Source organism: Bos grunniens, chromosome 12 (genome assembly GCF_055505025.1).
Source record: "Bos grunniens cultivar Pamir isolate PY7600 chromosome 12, Bosgru_T2T1.0, whole genome shotgun sequence".
In the NCBI taxonomy this organism is placed as follows: domain Eukaryota; kingdom Metazoa; phylum Chordata; class Mammalia; order Artiodactyla; family Bovidae; genus Bos; species Bos grunniens.
Window position 1 is genome coordinate 67,680,447 of NC_141176.1, and position 17,417 is coordinate 67,697,863.

At 36.5% G+C, this 17,417-nt stretch overlaps 1 long non-coding RNA gene across 36 annotated transcripts in view; it reads right to left on the reverse strand.

The window, feature by feature from the left end:
* The window catches only part of LOC147361841 (uncharacterized), a 256,268-nt gene that overhangs the window by 92,090 nt on the left and 146,761 nt on the right, over nt 1–17,417 (reverse strand). For 24 of the 36 annotated variants that reach the window (XR_015138316.1, XR_015138311.1, XR_015138314.1 and 21 more), the window contains exon 2: nt 1,330–2,090. The exons of 3 other annotated variants lie outside the window; for them this stretch is intronic. This is a non-coding gene — a long non-coding RNA (uncharacterized LOC147361841). Of the gene's footprint in view, nt 1–1,329; nt 2,091–8,739; nt 8,790–17,417 lie in introns of all 36 variants that reach the window. 9 more of the 36 variants (XR_015138329.1, XR_015138330.1, XR_015138326.1 and 6 more) reach the window with 1 other exon arrangement.

Below are 17,417 nucleotides of genomic sequence, written 5' to 3' on the forward strand. Positions count from 1 at the left end.
AGTCAAAGAAAATCAGAGAAGTAAGAAACGTGTAAACAAAGGAAAACAGTCAAAGCAGACTAAATTCTAATAACGTAGTCATTAAGCATAGTCAAGGACCTTAAGTTCTTTCTCAAGAGTGATAGAAAATACTCTGAGCCATATCCAGTGAATTGTCTTTATAGATACTGAAACCTCAGGTGGAAGAAGTTAACTACGTGATGACCAGACCATATCCACCAAATAAGCTGTCACAATTCCTAGAAGTAGCTTCAAAGAACAAATGGACCCTGGAACTGAAGGTTGACTATACCTAAAACCATCAAGATGACACTGGTCACACCACTGATAACCAATCTGAAGATGGCTGTCAGAGCTGACTGCTATTTCTGCATATAATCCCCTCTCTCACTTCTGTCTATAAAAGCTCTTGCCCCACTGGTTCTCGGGGTGGGGGAATGGGGGAGTCGGCCTTTGGACAGATGTTCACCCACCCCTGCCCCCAGTTTCTGACATCTGAAATAGAGCCAACTTTCCTTTCCACCAACCTGGCCTGTTGATTGGCTTTAAAGCGGCAAGCAGCCAGACCCCCTCCTCTTTTGGTAATACCACCAAAGCAGAATATTTTTGACTCTTCTTAATTGCACCCTATAACTATAGTCATCTCAAAGCCTATAGTAAGGCTTTAATCCACAATATTTGCCCACATGAGTCTACATGATAGCCCACCTCTGACCTTTACTGAGTTATACTGATTCTTTACTTATTAAATCAAAGAGCATATCTTCACAAAGCCTCAGATTTTTCTTCACAACACTTATACAGTGTTTTTGTAGCTATTGATATATTTTAATCCTTCTTATGTTGTCATATATTATCTATAGCTACCAAAAGATGGTAGTTTCATGGAGGACAGACTCTTACAGTTGTCTTTTAAAAAAGTAATTCATAGAACTTGGTAAAATGCTTTGAACATAAACCATGTTTAATACTTATTGAATTAAACTGAGTTATAGTGACCACACTTACCCAAATCTGCCTTCTTAAAACAGAGATTAATTTTTCAAGCAGTAAACCTGTCTGCATTATATAAATGATTTTCTAATACCAAATGCTTAAAAACCTAACAATGATTAAGTTAATCTTAGAGACAGTGCACCACTCATTAACCCTGAAAAATCATTATTGAAAACCTTATTTTATGTTTCAGTTGCTAAACTAAAACAAGGGACTGGGTTATCACATTAGAACTCCATGAATCAGAGGTCTTATCTACTTTGGTCTTCTTTGGCTGTTGTAACAAGTCACCACAAACACAGTGACTTAAAAACAACACAATTTTTATCTTACCATTCTGAAGTCAGAAGTCTGAAATAGGTTTCACTGGGCTAAAATCGAGGTGTCAACAGAGCTGCATTCCTTTAGGGAGAGCGAGGAAAGAATCCATAACCTTGGCTTTTCTAACATCTAAAGGCTGCTTCCATTCCTCACCTTGTGGTCCTAGTCCCCATTTTCAAAGCCAGCAGCAAAGTTAGGAGTCTGAGTCCTTACCATTCTGCCCTTTCTACAGTTCTCACTCATCTGCATCCTCTTATACATAAGTAGGCTTCAGTCTGAGGTCTTGTGATTATCTCAGACCAATCCTGATGATCCACGTTAATTACCCTGTGGCAAAATCAGCTGATTCACAATCATCTTAATTACATCTGCAGCCTTAGTGCTTCTGTGCCCTTTGTTATTGTTCAGTCGCCGAGTTGTGTCCGACTCTTTGCAACCCCAAGGGCTTCAGCAGGCCAGGACTCCTAGTCCCTCCCTATTTCCTGGAGTTTGCCCAAATTCATGTCCATTGACTTGGTGATGTCATCCAACCATCTCATCCTCTGTCTGCCCTCTTCTCCTCCTGCTCTTAATCTTTCCCAGCAAAAGCGTCTTTTCCAATGAGTCAGCTCTTCCCATCAGGTGGAAAGTATTGCAGCTTCAGCATCAGTCCTTCCAATGAGCATTCAGGACTGATTTCCTTTAGGATGGCTGGCTAGATCTCCTTGAAGTCCAAGGGACTCTCAAGACTCTTCTCCAGCACCACAATTCAAAAGCATCAATTCTTCGGCACTCTAGGGCATAACATATACACAGATACTGAGATTTGAGATGTGGACATATTAATGCTTAATAGGTCAATATTCTTACCACAGCTAGTACCAAGCTTTACTAATGGATTTAAAGAAAACAAGCAACAGAGAGGCACAGGTGAACCAGGTCAGCCATCCATATAACTCCCCAAGTCCTTAGCACTCTAAATATTCACTCTCTGGCCCGTTCAGAACAGAGGGCATCTCTAAGTTATACAAGTTACTTTCACAGCAAGCAAGGAGCATTTCTATTGTTAAACATCTCCAATTTGTACTCAGATCATTTAATGGCTTTCATGATACCCTCCTGGCTTTCCTGGTAGCTCAGACAGTAAAGAATCTGCCTACAATGAATGAGACCTGGGTTCGATACCTGGGTCAGGAAGATCCTCTGCAGAAGGGAATGGCAAGCTACTCCAGTATTCTTGCCTGGAGAATTCCATGGACAGAGGAGCCTGGCAGGCTACAGTCCATGGGGTCTCAAAGAGTCAGACACGACTGACCAACTAACACGTTTATATCTTCCAGGGAACCTTGCTTCATAAATCTATCATATAAAATGATTCTTAAAACAAGGATACTCTGTTAAAAACTTTCTACTGCTAAGTACTGTTTCCCTGCTGCTGCTGCTGGTAAGTCGCTTCAGTCGTGTCCAACTCTGTGTGACCCCAAAGACAGCAGCCCACCAGGCTCCACCATCCCTGGGATTCTCCAGGCAAGAACACTTGAATGGATTGCCATTTCCTTCTCCAATGCATGAAAGTGAAAAGTGAAAGTGAAGTCGCTCAGTCGTGTCAGACTCATAGCGACCCCATGGACTGTAGCCCACCAGGCTCCTCCGCCCATGGGATTTTCCAGGCAAGAGTACTGGAGTAGGGTGCCATTGCCTTCTCCAACTGTTTCCCTAGCCAATGGCATTAATCTATTTACTATGACATGCTGATGCTAAAAGGGATACAATTATATGAAGACAGAACCTGTTTTTGAGGAGCTCAGTTTTAGTAGAAGTAAATAAGGAACTTCAAAATCAGACTAAGTGTGCTATGTGCTGCTAAAGAAACAGGACTCAGTGTGAAATAATGGCAAGCCATTGAAAAAATAGTCAGATATGATTAGAAGGTGGGCCTACATGGAGATGGGCTTCCCAGGTGGTGACAGTGGTAAAGAACCTGGCTGCCAATGCAGGAGACATAAGAGATGTAGGTTTGATCCCTGAGTGGGGAAGATCCCCCTGGAGGAGGCCATGGCAACTCACTCCAGTATGCCTGGAAAATTGCATGGACAGAGGAGCCTACAGGCTACAGTCCACAGGGTTGCAAAGAGTCAGATCCGACTGAAGCAACTTTGCACACATGCTATATAGAGATAGGAAAATACACTCAAAATTTTACTACCTAAGTAAAGAGGAATGCTCCTGTGTCCTAAGGAAAGCAGAGTGTGGAAATAAGAGAAAAGTCATTGGGAAATGAACATGATATTAAATGTTGGCAAGAACTTGGAGCAATTGAAATTCTTACACATTCCTCATGCGAAAGCAAATCATGGAATATTTATCAATGGAATACTATTCAACAATTCAAAGAATAAACTACTGATACAGGCAACAACATGGGTAAAGCTCAAAAGTCATCCCGCTGAGTGAAAGAAGCCAATACAAAGGATTACAAACTGTATAGTTTCATCTGCATTAAAATATAGAAAAGGAAAAGTACAATAACAGAGAGTTGATCAGTAATCGTCAGAGGTCAATGGTATAGGGAAAACACTAACTGCAGAAGGATATACGGGAAATGTTCAGAAAATCAAATTTTCTCTATCATGATCATGGTGGTAATTACAGAAATTATGTATTTGTCAAAACAATAAACTGTACTTTAAAAAGGATAAATTTTATTTTATCAAATTATACTTTTAAAATGCTTGTTAAAGAAAACAATTAAGCACATTATTTTATGGGAAATACTTTGCATATAAATCAAAGAAAAATATTAACTCAAGGCTAGAAATAAATAAGTCTTGCTACAGAGCAATCATAGTCATTGGTGATGTATAAATGTATTCCTCTGGATTATAATTTAATCCACTGGATATTATGCCCATGTCTGATTAACCCACCAAATTATTTTGTATGTACTTTTTAAAATTAAAATTACTGAATTACTTCTTTAGTGTATCATCAGATCATACAGGCATTCCTTCATTTTTCATAATATAAAATAATAAAACTTTAAAAAGGAAGTTGAGACCAGTATCCCTTTGCAGAAAGCAGTAAAGGAAATAAAAAACTAGAATTCTCAAATTCAATGTGGACTCTATTGACCTTTGTGAATTTTTTATTATATTCTTACTTTTCTCTTACTTGTCCTTCATAAGAGTATATTGAAACCACCTTTATGAAGGCTTTGATCTCTTTAAGAATTATTCACTTTTTAACTCACTTCATTTTTATTAATATCCTATCATCTCCAAACATTCATAAGGACACACACACACACACACACAAATCACATACACACACAATTAAAAGTCTATATTTATCTTCAGGAGGAAATTTCATAGGCTTTAACCATTGTTTTTGAAGGTTGAATAATTACCTGGAATCTTGAAACTATTTCAAAATAGAGTTGCTAAGGTTTCAAAAAAAAAAATCTTAACTGAGTAATCTATAAAATAGAATGTGTTTCTGTTAATTAACCACCTAATGAATAACCTATGATCTCTTAAGTGAATATCTTGTTGTTTCAGAAATTTCATCTCCGCCTAGTCAGAAGAATGCAAGAGACAATCTCTTCCTTTGCTTAGGAAATTAATCACTCTCAAGAGATGGTGACCCCATATTTTCATGTTTGGGGTGCAAAGATAGTTGATAGTTGATGTATGAATATTCTGAGTAGACAGAATCTAAGTAGATTATCAAGTAGTTGAAATCAGCATTACAGTATTTGTGATTTTAAGAACACCTAAATTTTATGTTCTTCATGTCATAAAATATCTCCAATCTAAAATTTCCACTGTATTTTAAATACAGCTCCTCCCAACAAATAATTATTCACCATTAATATCCTTGAAAACATTGACATCATTCGTGAAATGTATTCCTGAAACAAAAGAGAACTGGTAGGCCATTATTAGCTACTAAATCTAAGTAAAGATTAGATTACAAGATTCAGTTCAGTTCAGTCGCTCAGTCGTGTCCAACTCTTTGCAACCCCATGAATTGCAGCACGCCAGGCCTCCCTGTCCATCACCAACTCCCAGAATTCACACAAACTCATGTCCATCGAGTCAGTGATGCCATCCAGCCATCTCATCCTCTGTTGTCCCCTTTTCCTCCTGCCCCCAATCCCTCCCAGCATCAGAGTCTTTTCCAATGAGTCAACTCTTTGCATGAGGTGGCAAAGTACTGGAGTTTCAGCTTTAGCATCAGTCCTTCCAAAGAAATCGCAGGGCTGATCTTTAGAATGGGCTGGTTGATTAGCACCCACAAAACTATACAGCACACAAAGCAAGTTATAGAATGAAAGGAGCAGAGAGTAATAAACTCATGGCACAAACTTTTGCATTTTGACTTGTCTCAATTAGCCTATTTGATGTATTTGTCAATAATAACTTTTAATAATACTTAATCCTATTCTCTAATGCCTTCCCTTCTCTAGTTTGAAAATTTTTCAGTATTTGGAATTAGTGACCAACTCTTCTTTCATAAAAGAAAGAATAGCTTTCTCTTAACATGTCCATTATTTCTCACTTTCTTTCTCAGTCTCTGACCATTTCATTTGTCTCTTCTCCTAATTGCTTCTAATCCTTTTGCTGCTTAAAACTAGACATTCCTCAAATTTTTTCACAGCTTTATTTTTCCTTTCAATCTTCCAGCTTGCACAGCCTGACCATTTCAACATTATGACTATCATAATGTGAAGGACTCCAAAATTTATAGTTCGCCAAACTAACCACTCTTTCCAATTGTATTACGATACATCCAACCCCTTGTAGGACTTTAATATCTATCTCCAAGTACCACAGGTATTTCAAACTCTTCATGTACAAAGGTAAATTAGCAATTTCTCCTTCTCAGACCAGTTCCTAGTCCTAAATTTCTATTTTCTTCAAAAATACCAAATTCTTTCTGCTATCCAAACTCAGAATCATATATTCTTATTTCTTTCATTCCTCACAATCAGTCACAAAGTCACATATTTTCTTGACATTGCAGCCTTGTTGGCTCTCTTTTTTCCTATTTCTAGGACTACCTTTCTCTTATAGGTTCTTAGCTGAGCTGTTAAATGAACTTCTGATTTTTTTAATTTATTTTTTTATTGAAGGATAACTGCTTTATAGAACTTCATTGTTTTCTGTCAAACCTCAACATGAATCAGCCATAGGTATACATATATATATCCCCTCCCTTTTGAACCTCCCTCCCATCTCTCTCCCCGTCTGATTTATTTTTTTAACATTTAGTTTCTCTCCTCTGTAATGAAAACAGCACATGGTCATAGGATTAAATCTCTACTTGTGATTTACTTACTTTTTGAAAAAATGTAAATGACTTCCCTTGTTGATGAATATAGTGCACACTCTCTTACTGGATATTTGGTAATGTTTGAATGGGTTCTCAATTTCCTTTTTTTTTTTTTCTTTAATTGGAGTGTAGCTGCTTTACAATATTGTGTTAGCTTCTGCTGTACTACAAAGTAAATCAGCTATATATATGCATATAGGCCCTCGCTCTTGAGCCTCCCTCCCACCTCCCGTCTCCCCTCCCCTCATCTCACCATCTAGGTCATCACAGAGCAGGGAGTTGAGCCTCCTGAGTTTCCACAGCGGCTTCCCACTAGCTATCTATTTTACACATGGCAGTGTATATATGTCAATTGCAATCTCCCATTTCTACTGCTCTTTCCCCACCCCATATCTACATGTCTGTTCTCTATGTTTTTAGCCTTCTCCCACTCTACTAGTCTACCTTCATTAAAATCCACCTGGATTACTCACAAATCTTTGCACATATGTTTCATTTTTTAATCCCTATGCCTTTGCACATATGGATTTTCCATCCAGCATAATTTCTCCCATTTCCTCTAGTTGAAATCTTACCCATATCTCATTTTAAATGGGGCTTTCTTCGTAAAGCTGTCATTACTCTCTGATGAAAAAGGATCTTTCTCAACACAAAATTTTCATAGACATTTACACCAGGGCCTTCTGCCTAGAGTATAAGTGTGCCTTATCTTCCCTACTAGCTTACAACACTCTGAAGGGAGGCACCCGGTCTTATTTTTGTATCACCCTACAAACATGGTTACAATATGCATGATCAATAAATGAACTGTTTAAATAATACACAATGGTCAAGAGAGGCCAGAAAGATCTGTGAAAATATGTGATCAATACAAAGACAAGAGCTACTGATATAACAGCAATAAATCCTATGATCCCTCTAATATATTGCCAGAATGGCTCTAGGCACTGGTAAACACATTTTACCATAATTTGAGTATGGTAATCTAGATGTTGTCTTATCTTTCTTGTGGGTTTGAATTTTTTTTTTTTTTTTTAGGAAATGCCAGCAATGCTGTTTGGTAAATAATAAAATTACAGGTGGTATTAGGTTCTCCCTTCCTTTCAAATTTTTCCACTGATAATTTCCATTAAATGAATTTTGTGGACAATTCCCCAGCATATAATGTACATTTGGAGTTCTACATGAGCCAATCAGATATTTTCAGATATTTCATAGAAATGATGAGAGAGGGGAGAAAAACGGTTCAATAGCCAGTCTATGGATGGTCTGCAGTGCCTTAGGGTGGAGAAGGCAGTGGCAACCCACTCCAGTACTCTTGCCTGGAAAATCCCATGGACGGAGGAGCCTGGTAGGCTGCAGTCCATGGGGTCGCTAAGAGTCCGACACGACTGAGCGACTTCCCTTTCACTTTTCACTTTCATGCGTTGGAGAAGGAAATGGCAACCCACTCCAGTGTTCTTGCCTGGAGAATCCCAGGGAAGGCAGAACCTGCTGGGCTGCCGTCTATGGGGTCCCACAGAGTCAGACACAACTGAAGCGACTTAGCAGCAGCAGCAGCAGTGCCTCAGGGGAAGCAATAGAGCAAGTTAGTTAAACTTAGATCCTCTGAAGTTGGACTGTCTGAAGTTGGACTGTCTGACTTTAAATCTATGATTCAATTTTACCTAGCTTTATGACCATGATCAAGTTCCTTAGTCTTGCAAAGCCTCAATTCTGTAAAACAGCAGTAATAACCTAACTCATGGAGTTGATGGAAAAATTAAATGAGTTATCACATATTAAGGCTCTAGTATACTACCTAGAATGTAGTATGTCTTGAAAGTTGTTACCTGTCATTTTTTTCTATCCTCTTTTTTGTTCAGATTTAACTATGTTTACATTTTATAATTGCCAAAATGATCAATATTATAAAAATTTTCAAAGATATGAAAAATAAGAGGACAAAGGTCTCTGAAATCTTAACCAATCTTGAAAAAATCATATTAAAATGTTGGCATATATTATTGTTTTAATATTTTGTTGGCACCTTTTATAACATTCATATATCTCTGATAACAAACTTAACTCACCCTACAATTCAGTTGTTCAGAGAAAATGTAAACTCACCCATTTTACACGGTGAATCTAGTCTTCCTCATGCATCCCCAACAAATAGCCTGCAGAATAAAACAAGTAATGATGTCCAATCTGATGTACAGCTTAGTCTCATCCCATAGTTCAGATGGGTTGATCTTTGCATGGGCAACTTTGAGCACCTCTCAGTATATGTGTTCTGTGCTTAGAGAAAAATAACGCTAATTCAATCACTAAGATTTCTTAGTCTTCAGTTCAGTTCAGTTCAGTCGCTCAGTCGTGTCTGACTCTTTGTGACCCCCATGAATCGCAGCACGCCAGGCCTCCCTGTCCATCTCCAACTCCCGGAGTTCACTCAAACTCATGTCCATCGAGTCGGTGATGCCATTCAGCCATCTCACCCTCTGTCGTCCCCTTCTCCTCCTGCCCCCAATCCCTCCCAGCATCAGAGTCTTTTCTAATGAGTCAACTCTTCGCATGAGGTGGCCAAAGTACTGGAGTTTCAGCTTCAGGATCATTCCTTCCAAAGAAATCCCAGGGCTGATCTCCCTCAGAATGGACTGGTTGGATCTCCTTGCAGTCCAAGGAACTCTCAAGAGTCTTCTCCAACACCACAGTGCAAAAGCATCAATTCTTTGGTGCTCAGCTTTCTTCACAGTCCAACTCTCACATCCATACATGACCACTGGAAAAACCATAGCCTTGACTAGATGGTCCTCTGTTGGCAAAGTAATGTCTCTGCTTTTCAATATGCCATCTAGGTTGGTCATAACTTTTCTTCCAAGGAATAAGCATCTTTTAATTTCATGGCTGCAGTCACCATCTGCAGTGGTTTTGGAGCCCCCAAAAATAAAGTCTGACACTCTTTCCACTATTTCCCCATCTATTTCCCATGAAGTGATGGGACCAGATGCCATGATCTTCGTTTTCTGAATGTTGAGTTTTAAGCCAACTTTTTCACTCTGCTCTTTCACCTTCATCAAGAGGCTTTTTAGTTCCTCTTCACTTTCTGCCATAAGGGTGGTGTCATCCGCATATCTGAGGTTATTGATATTTCTCCTGGCAATGTAGGTTCTCCAAAAACAGCTTATATTCAAGATGGTATTTGGGTATGAGGATTGGGAGGGAAAAGGGTATGACTTTTGAAGCCTCATGGTATAAAAAAGAATCAAGATTATCTAGATTCTACCTCTTCTAGTCTCTTATCAATTCAAAAGCTCCTTGTTCAATCAGATTCCACTTGCCCTGCTGGCATTTGTGAATAACATCTGTGGCTGGTAGGATTATGAGCCATTCCTAAAACTTGGCGATTCTCAAGGATCATTAGTATTCATACATACCACTATCTGCATTTTTCCATTTTTCTTTTTCCACAGGCTGCATATTTATTTTTCGATATGGATATTGGCTTTCATTTTCTTTCTAACAGATGCTGATTTGTATACAGCAAAGCTAATGGTATTTTCATAATAATTAAAATCTAATTACACTTTATCATTGTTTATAAACATTTTGTTTTTTGTTGTTTTACTTGGATTTCCCCAAGATTGATAGTACAGCTTTTATTGAGGTGACTGCAGAGCTAGCAGGATTATCAAGGGAGCAGCTCTCCTCCTACCTCCTTTATTCTAGTGCAGAGCACAGAGACCTAGCAGAGCTGGACCTCAGGCTCTGGGAGAGGTCCCCAGACTTTAAGCTGTAAGTCTTAAACCCAAGTGCTTAAGAAAACACTCACTCCTCTAAAAGGTGGGATGAAATTGGAGTTCAAACTTTTCAACTGTAGTTGACAGAGAAGCACAGAACCTGTGAACATTGTCTCAGATCCTCAGAGCTCTCTGGAGAAGCAAGCCTTCAGGAAATTAGTCTAAATTTTCCCTCTTGCAAGACTTCCCTGGTGGCTCGGATGGTAAAGCATCTGCCTACAGTGCGGGAGACCGGGGTTCAATCCCTGTATCGGGAAGATCTCCTGGAGAAGGCAATGGCAACCCACTCCAGTACTCTTGCCTGGAAAATCCCATGGATGGAGGAGGAGGAGCCTGGTAGGCTACAGTCCATGGGGTCACAAAGAGTCACACACGACTGAGCAACTTCACTTTCTTTCTTTCCTTCTTGCATAACCTCTCTAAATAATTGCTTTCTCCCTATTCTTTTAAACATTTGCCAATTAATTTTTGTCTTGCTTAATGACATTGGCAAGTATCTACAAAAAAAAATGTAAAAAATAATTGTGATTGAGTAATAATTTTTCAGTTCTAACAACGTTTTATCACTGAACACTTAAGAACCATATCCATGACTATAATTGCTAGCTCTATATGTGTATATATATATATGTATTTATAAATCATCTTACATATTTTCCCAAAACTTGGTTCTATTTGATTGCTTTCTCTTGGTGTTGTTTAACTTACTCCATTATCACTTCTATTTTCTATAAACTGAAAGTTAGGTTTAGAAGCTTAACAAAGAGTTTCAAAGTTTTGTTTGAAATTCTTGCAGGTTTTTTTTTTTTTTTTTTTTCCCAAAAGTCTGAAGTTTTGGAGTATTTGCTTATTATAATGTATATATAAAGTTTTATCAGGAACAAAGAAGGAATTTTAGCCAAAGCCTTTCCTGTGTATCAAAATAATTATATGGTTTTTATTCTTTAAGTGTGGTAAATTGCACTAACAAATTTCCTCATATTAAACCATATTTGCACACCTTAGGATAAACCCTACTGGAGCTATATTGAGTTATATTTAATAGTTAGCTCTATTCTGTATTTTAAAATATGAGTCTTTAGAATTGTGTCATATTTGTTGAATTTTGCCATCTTAGACACATGACTTCACAACAAGAAACATAAAGCAGAACTTTTTCTCTTTTTTGCCTGTTTTGGTGGAATCATTCATTTGACATAAAAATTAGATGTTCTGATATTAGATTGACAAAGTTAAAACATACAGTTATCTGAACTGTGTGACATTTCTAACTCAGATAAATTTTTTGAGTTTTTCCCTCTGGTTATTTTATTTTTGTGTTTCATGTTTTCTTTCCATTCTTAGATCCATTTTAAATATTCCAATTTTGAATTCAACATAACTTAACTATCTTGGATATCAATTCACTAACAGAGTTGGATGAAATAAAGTATTATCTTAAAATTCTTTAATGTAGTCAATATTTTCTTTTCTCCTATCTAATGTTCTTATGTTTATGCAACATTTTCTCTTTCTCTCTTGCATGGGTGAGTGGTTTGAATTCTTTTTTCCCTAAAAATAAGCTGTTAGTAATTCTGTCATTTCTATTTCCTGATTAATTTATGCTTTTCTCGTCATTAATTTTTTTCCATTTGTGTTCCTTAGGTTCACTGTGTAGTTTTTTCACTACTTAATAGATTTTATTCATTACTTTTGCTTGCAATAAAAATATTGAGGTTATTATTGTCACTATTTAATAAATACTCTGAAACTGTGGGGTTTTAGTTCCTTTTGCTACAAGAGTTCTTTAGAAAAGAAAGGCATTAAAATGTCAAATGCTTTGGTATTTTTGTTTCTTAAAAAATTTGACATTTATTTTTCATTTTATTAGATTGTGGTTTTAGAATATGATCTAAAGTATTTTTCCTTTTTGGAATTTAAAGAGTACTTCTTTTTGGCTAATATGTGATTACATTTTTTTGTAAAAGGCTCCAGGGGCCATTGAAAAAATATTATCTTTTTATTACAGCTTTTAATATATGTATTTACTTATTGATTAGAACATATCAATCTTTCACAGTATTGCTTGGGATTTTCATGTAGCAACACCATATATATGTGTATATATATATACATGATATTTCAAGGACAAAAAAATTATCTCTTAAATTCTCTCTCTCCCGTTGCTTTTCCATCTGTTTCTCATTTCATTTCCTGCAATATTTTCTTCAGGTATTCTGATGTGTCAGTGGAATAGAAAGGCTCATTGAGAATTTATTTATCACAATTTTAAAGGCACCATGGTCCCATTTAATATTTTTTTTTCTAAAATTATATTTTGGGTAACCTTGATATTCCCTTTTTGTTTACATATGCTAATTATATCTTAGACCATTATTTCAAATTTCTAAGTTATTTTGGAAAACTTGCTAACATAATTTGGAATTATTTATGAGTTCATATGGGTTTATTGTGCATTTACTATTCACATAATATTCCTTCCACTGGTATTTTTTGTTATGCTTTGTTTTCATTGCTCACAGGAGTGGAAATGGTTTTTAATACTATTAGAGATTATATTTATACATTTAAATAAAATAGTTACATGCCTATGTATCAATGTACCATCTTCAGAAAATCTGTAGAGAGGCTACCATACCATCTAAGAGAGACTGAGAAACTACAGGAAGCCCACTGCTTCTCTTCCTTGTAGCTTTCTGCCCTAGCTTTTGTAGTTATATTTGAGGTTTCCTTTCAGCCTGTTATTTTCAAATCATAACTATCTTAAGATACAATTCAAGAATTGTCCTTTGTGTAACAATATTAACCACGTTTACTTACATAATTCATTCGTATTATTTCTATTTTAAAGGAATTTTGTGCTCATCTCTGGTGTTTTATTTACCAGCATTCATATTCATGAGTTGTGTTTTCATGTACATTTTTTGAAATATGCTAATATATTCAAATCCCCAACTCCCTCCAGCCAGCTCCTGTCTTCACAGATAACTAATGGGATGAGTCTGTGTGCTTGAGTGAGGGGCATGTATGCATACGGTGTACATATACTCATATAATCAAAAAGACAGTTTAACCTGAAATGAGACTCTTCCACTTATGACATGGCTTGTATGACATGGTTCAAGCTGTTTAACCTATTTGAGCTTTAGTTTTTTCATCTTTAAATAGGAAATCCTTTATCCATTCATTGTCCGAATATTGAGTGAGCTCTCTCTGTGTCAAGTTCGGCGGTAGATACTGAAGATAAAACAGGAAATAACACAGATGTGTTGCTTATGGTGTAAGGAAAGGAGTGACAGTACCTGCCTTAAAGAGTGCTCTTAACTAAAATGGATAAGAAGTGTTTTGTAAGTCTTGGCTATCATAAGTACAATTCTTTGTTTTCTCTTTTCACACAACTCAGTGTTGTACATATTAGTCTATTTTTGCTTTTTTTCATTTAAAACATGTCATGGAGATCTTTCCATACTCTACATAAATACTTTTATGATTATGTTTTATAGCTAAATAATATCCATTGTCTGGTGTACCATAATTTATATAACTAGTCCCCTACTGGGAACTGTTTAGGTTTCATGAAATATTTTGGTATTAAAAATAGAGATTGCTGCGGGCAGGGCAACAGTGGAAACAGAGACACAGAGAACAGTAGGGACAGTGTGGGACGAATTGAGAGACTAGCATGGAAACATATATGTTACCACGTGTAAAATATATAGCGAGTGGGAGTTTGCTGTGTGACACAACAGATTGCTGTGTGAGCTCAACACAGTGCTCTGTGACAACTTAGAGGGGTGGGTGATGGGTGGGGGTTTCAGGAGGGAGGTGACATATGTATACCTGTGGCTGAGTCATGTTGATGCATGGCAGAAACCAGCACGATATTGTAAAGCAATTATCCTCCAATTAAAACAGAAAAGGATCGCTGCAGTTACTAATGTTTTTAGTTTGTACATAACTGGATACATTGTAGGTGTTGGATTGTTGGATGCTAAAGTTTGTGATGTATAATTTTAGTAGACAATACTTCCTCACAACAGGACTGTACCAATTTACATTCTTACAGGCAATAAATGGATGTGGCTTTTCTCTTCACCCTCACCCACAGCAGAGTCTATTAACTTCTTGCATTGTGGATGACCTAAAAGGTGACAAGTGGTACCTCAATATAGATTCACTCCTTATTTTTGTTTTGACTCATAGACAAAGGTTTGAGGATATTTCCACATACCTAAAATCCGAATTGTCTTTCCTTTTTCTTTGCTATCTTTTCATAGCTTTTTACATTTTTAATATTTGTTTATTGGTCTTTACTTTTCAACTCAGAGGAATGCTTTATATGTGAGGGAAATTAGACTACTGTCTATGAGTTACAGATAGTTTTACCCCACCTGAATTTTTAATTTAGTTGTGATGAATTTAGGCCTTTTTTTGATTGCTGTTTTTATTGGTTAAGTAGTGGAAAATTTTAATCATTTCTCTTATTGAGTCTGGTTTTTCTGTCATAGAACGATCTTTCTTGTTCTTATAACTTTTATTCACAGATTCTTATAGTGATTTCATGGTTTTATTTCTAGCTTTACATTTTTGTTCATTTGGAAGGTACTCTGGTATAAAATAAGAGACATGGAAGAAAACTTTTCAGCCTAGATGACTACCTAGAGTCCCAACATATTTGGTTTTAAAATATAATTTTTTTCACCAAGTTGTGCTTTTTATCATTTAGTAAATTCCTTTTTGATTAGGGCCTGTTTCTGGACTTTTTAATGTGATTCCATTGATGTGTTATCTATTTATGAGTAATGTGACACTGTTTGAATCACTGAACCTACATCTGATAACACTTCCTTACTCTTCCTTTCCAGAATTTTCCTATTTATTCTTGTTAGTTTTTTTTTTCCATATGTATTTTAAGAATTACCTGTCTCTCAAATTATTGAGTCAGTTAATTTCTTATTATGACACATTAAATGTAAAGGTTAATTTAGGGGTAACTGATAACTTTGTAATGTTTATTCTCATTAAAGTATACAGTGTTTCTCTTTAACCAAGAAAACAGTGAATTTTTCCTGTAGCTCAGATGGCAAAGAATCTGCCTGCAATGCAAGAGACCCAGGTTCAATTTCTAGGTCAGGATGATCCTCTGGAGAAGGGAATGCAATCCACTCCAGTATTCTTGCCTGGAAAATCCCATGGACAGAGGAGCCTGGTAGGCCACATCCATGGGGTTGCAAAAGAGTCAGACACGACTAAGCGACACACCACTACACGACTACTAAGAAAACAGTATGTCTTTCAATTTGCTCAAGCACTGTTTTGTAGTCTAAAGCATCTCAAAGTTTTCTTATAATAAACTTTGCACTTTTTTTTTGTTAGTTTTATTAGATATGGTAGGAAGAACAATCCCTTCTTCCTGCCCCAAAGATGTCTACATTCTAATGCTCTGAATCTGTGACCATATGAGTTACATGGCAAAGGGGAACAAAAGTTGCAGATGGAATCATGATTGCTAATCAGCTGCCCTTGAAATGTGGAGATGATCATGATTACTCAGGTGGGCCCAATGTAATCACAAAGTTCCTTTATAAACAGAAGGAGGAGGCAGAGGAGGAGGTGCAAAGAGAGCTAGCAATGCAAAAAGAATTGGCCTGAAGAGGTTTTGGAGGTGAAAGAAAAAGGTTCTGAGGCAAGAAATCTAGGTTGCCTCTAGAAGCTTTAAAGGGCAAGGAATGCATTTTCCCCTAGAGCAACCAAAAGGAATGCAATGACTCACCTGATTCTAGCTTATCTCTTAGAAACATCATGGTTCTGAGACATCTGACATCCAGAAGTATGAGACAATAACTTTGTGTTGTTTTAATCACTAATTTTGTGACTAGGTTTAAAACACTAATTTGTTATGGCCACCATAAAAAGCTAATATACTAGGCATTCTGTCTTTTACTGTTGCTAATATAAATGTGATCTTATATTGCATTATATCATGTAACTTATTGTTTGTATCAGTGGAGGCTATTGATTATGTATATTAATTTTGTACCTCACCACCTTACTTTATTCCCAACTGAAGTAGTAGTTTTAGCTTAAAAATTTAAGGTTTCCAAAAATATAATCATATCATCTGTGCATAGTAATAACCTTTTTTCCTAAATTCGTAGCTTCTTTCTTTTATCTAAATATGTTGGTTACTGTCTACACAATTAATAGTGGTAATAATCAAATATGTGCTTGCTGCTGATATAGAGGAGAATACTTCTAAAGTTTTATCAACAAAGATTGGTTCAACCTTTTGTCTGAGATGCTTATTTTACCATGTTGAGGTAGCATTCATCAATTCTGACTTTATTTTTAAGCATTCATATCAGGAATAGACATATAATCTTGAAAAATACTTTTTCAGCATGGAAATTATGGTAAGCTGCTTCTTCTTAAATCAATTACTATGATTAATTTTAGTCATTATTGAATTGTCCTTTCATTTCTTGAATTAATAGCACTTTGCACAGGTATGATGGTCTTATACCAACTGCTGATTACTTTGGAATTTTGCTTCCATATTCATAGTGAGATGGGTTTGTAGTTTTTTTATATAAAACTTCCTTGGTCTGTGTATTTTTCTTTTTGCTATTCTTCTTTGCTTTAAAAACAAAAAACCACTTTATTTTTTAAGAGTAATCTTAGGTTCACAGCAAAATCAAAAGGAAATGACTGAGACTTCTCATATACCCCCTACTCTCACACTTGCACAGCTTCCCCATCATCAACATCACACACCAGAATGGCACTTTTTTTTTTCTTCTAAGGATGAATCTACATTGACACATCATAATCACCCAAAGCCCATAATTTACTTCAAGGTTTACCCTTGTTTTTTCACTTTTTATGGTTTTAGACAAAGGCATATTACCCATATCTATCATTCTCTCATAGCTCAGCTGGTAAAGGCAGAAGACCCCTGTTCGATTCTTGGGTCAGGAAGATCCACTGGAGAAGGGATAGGTTACCCAC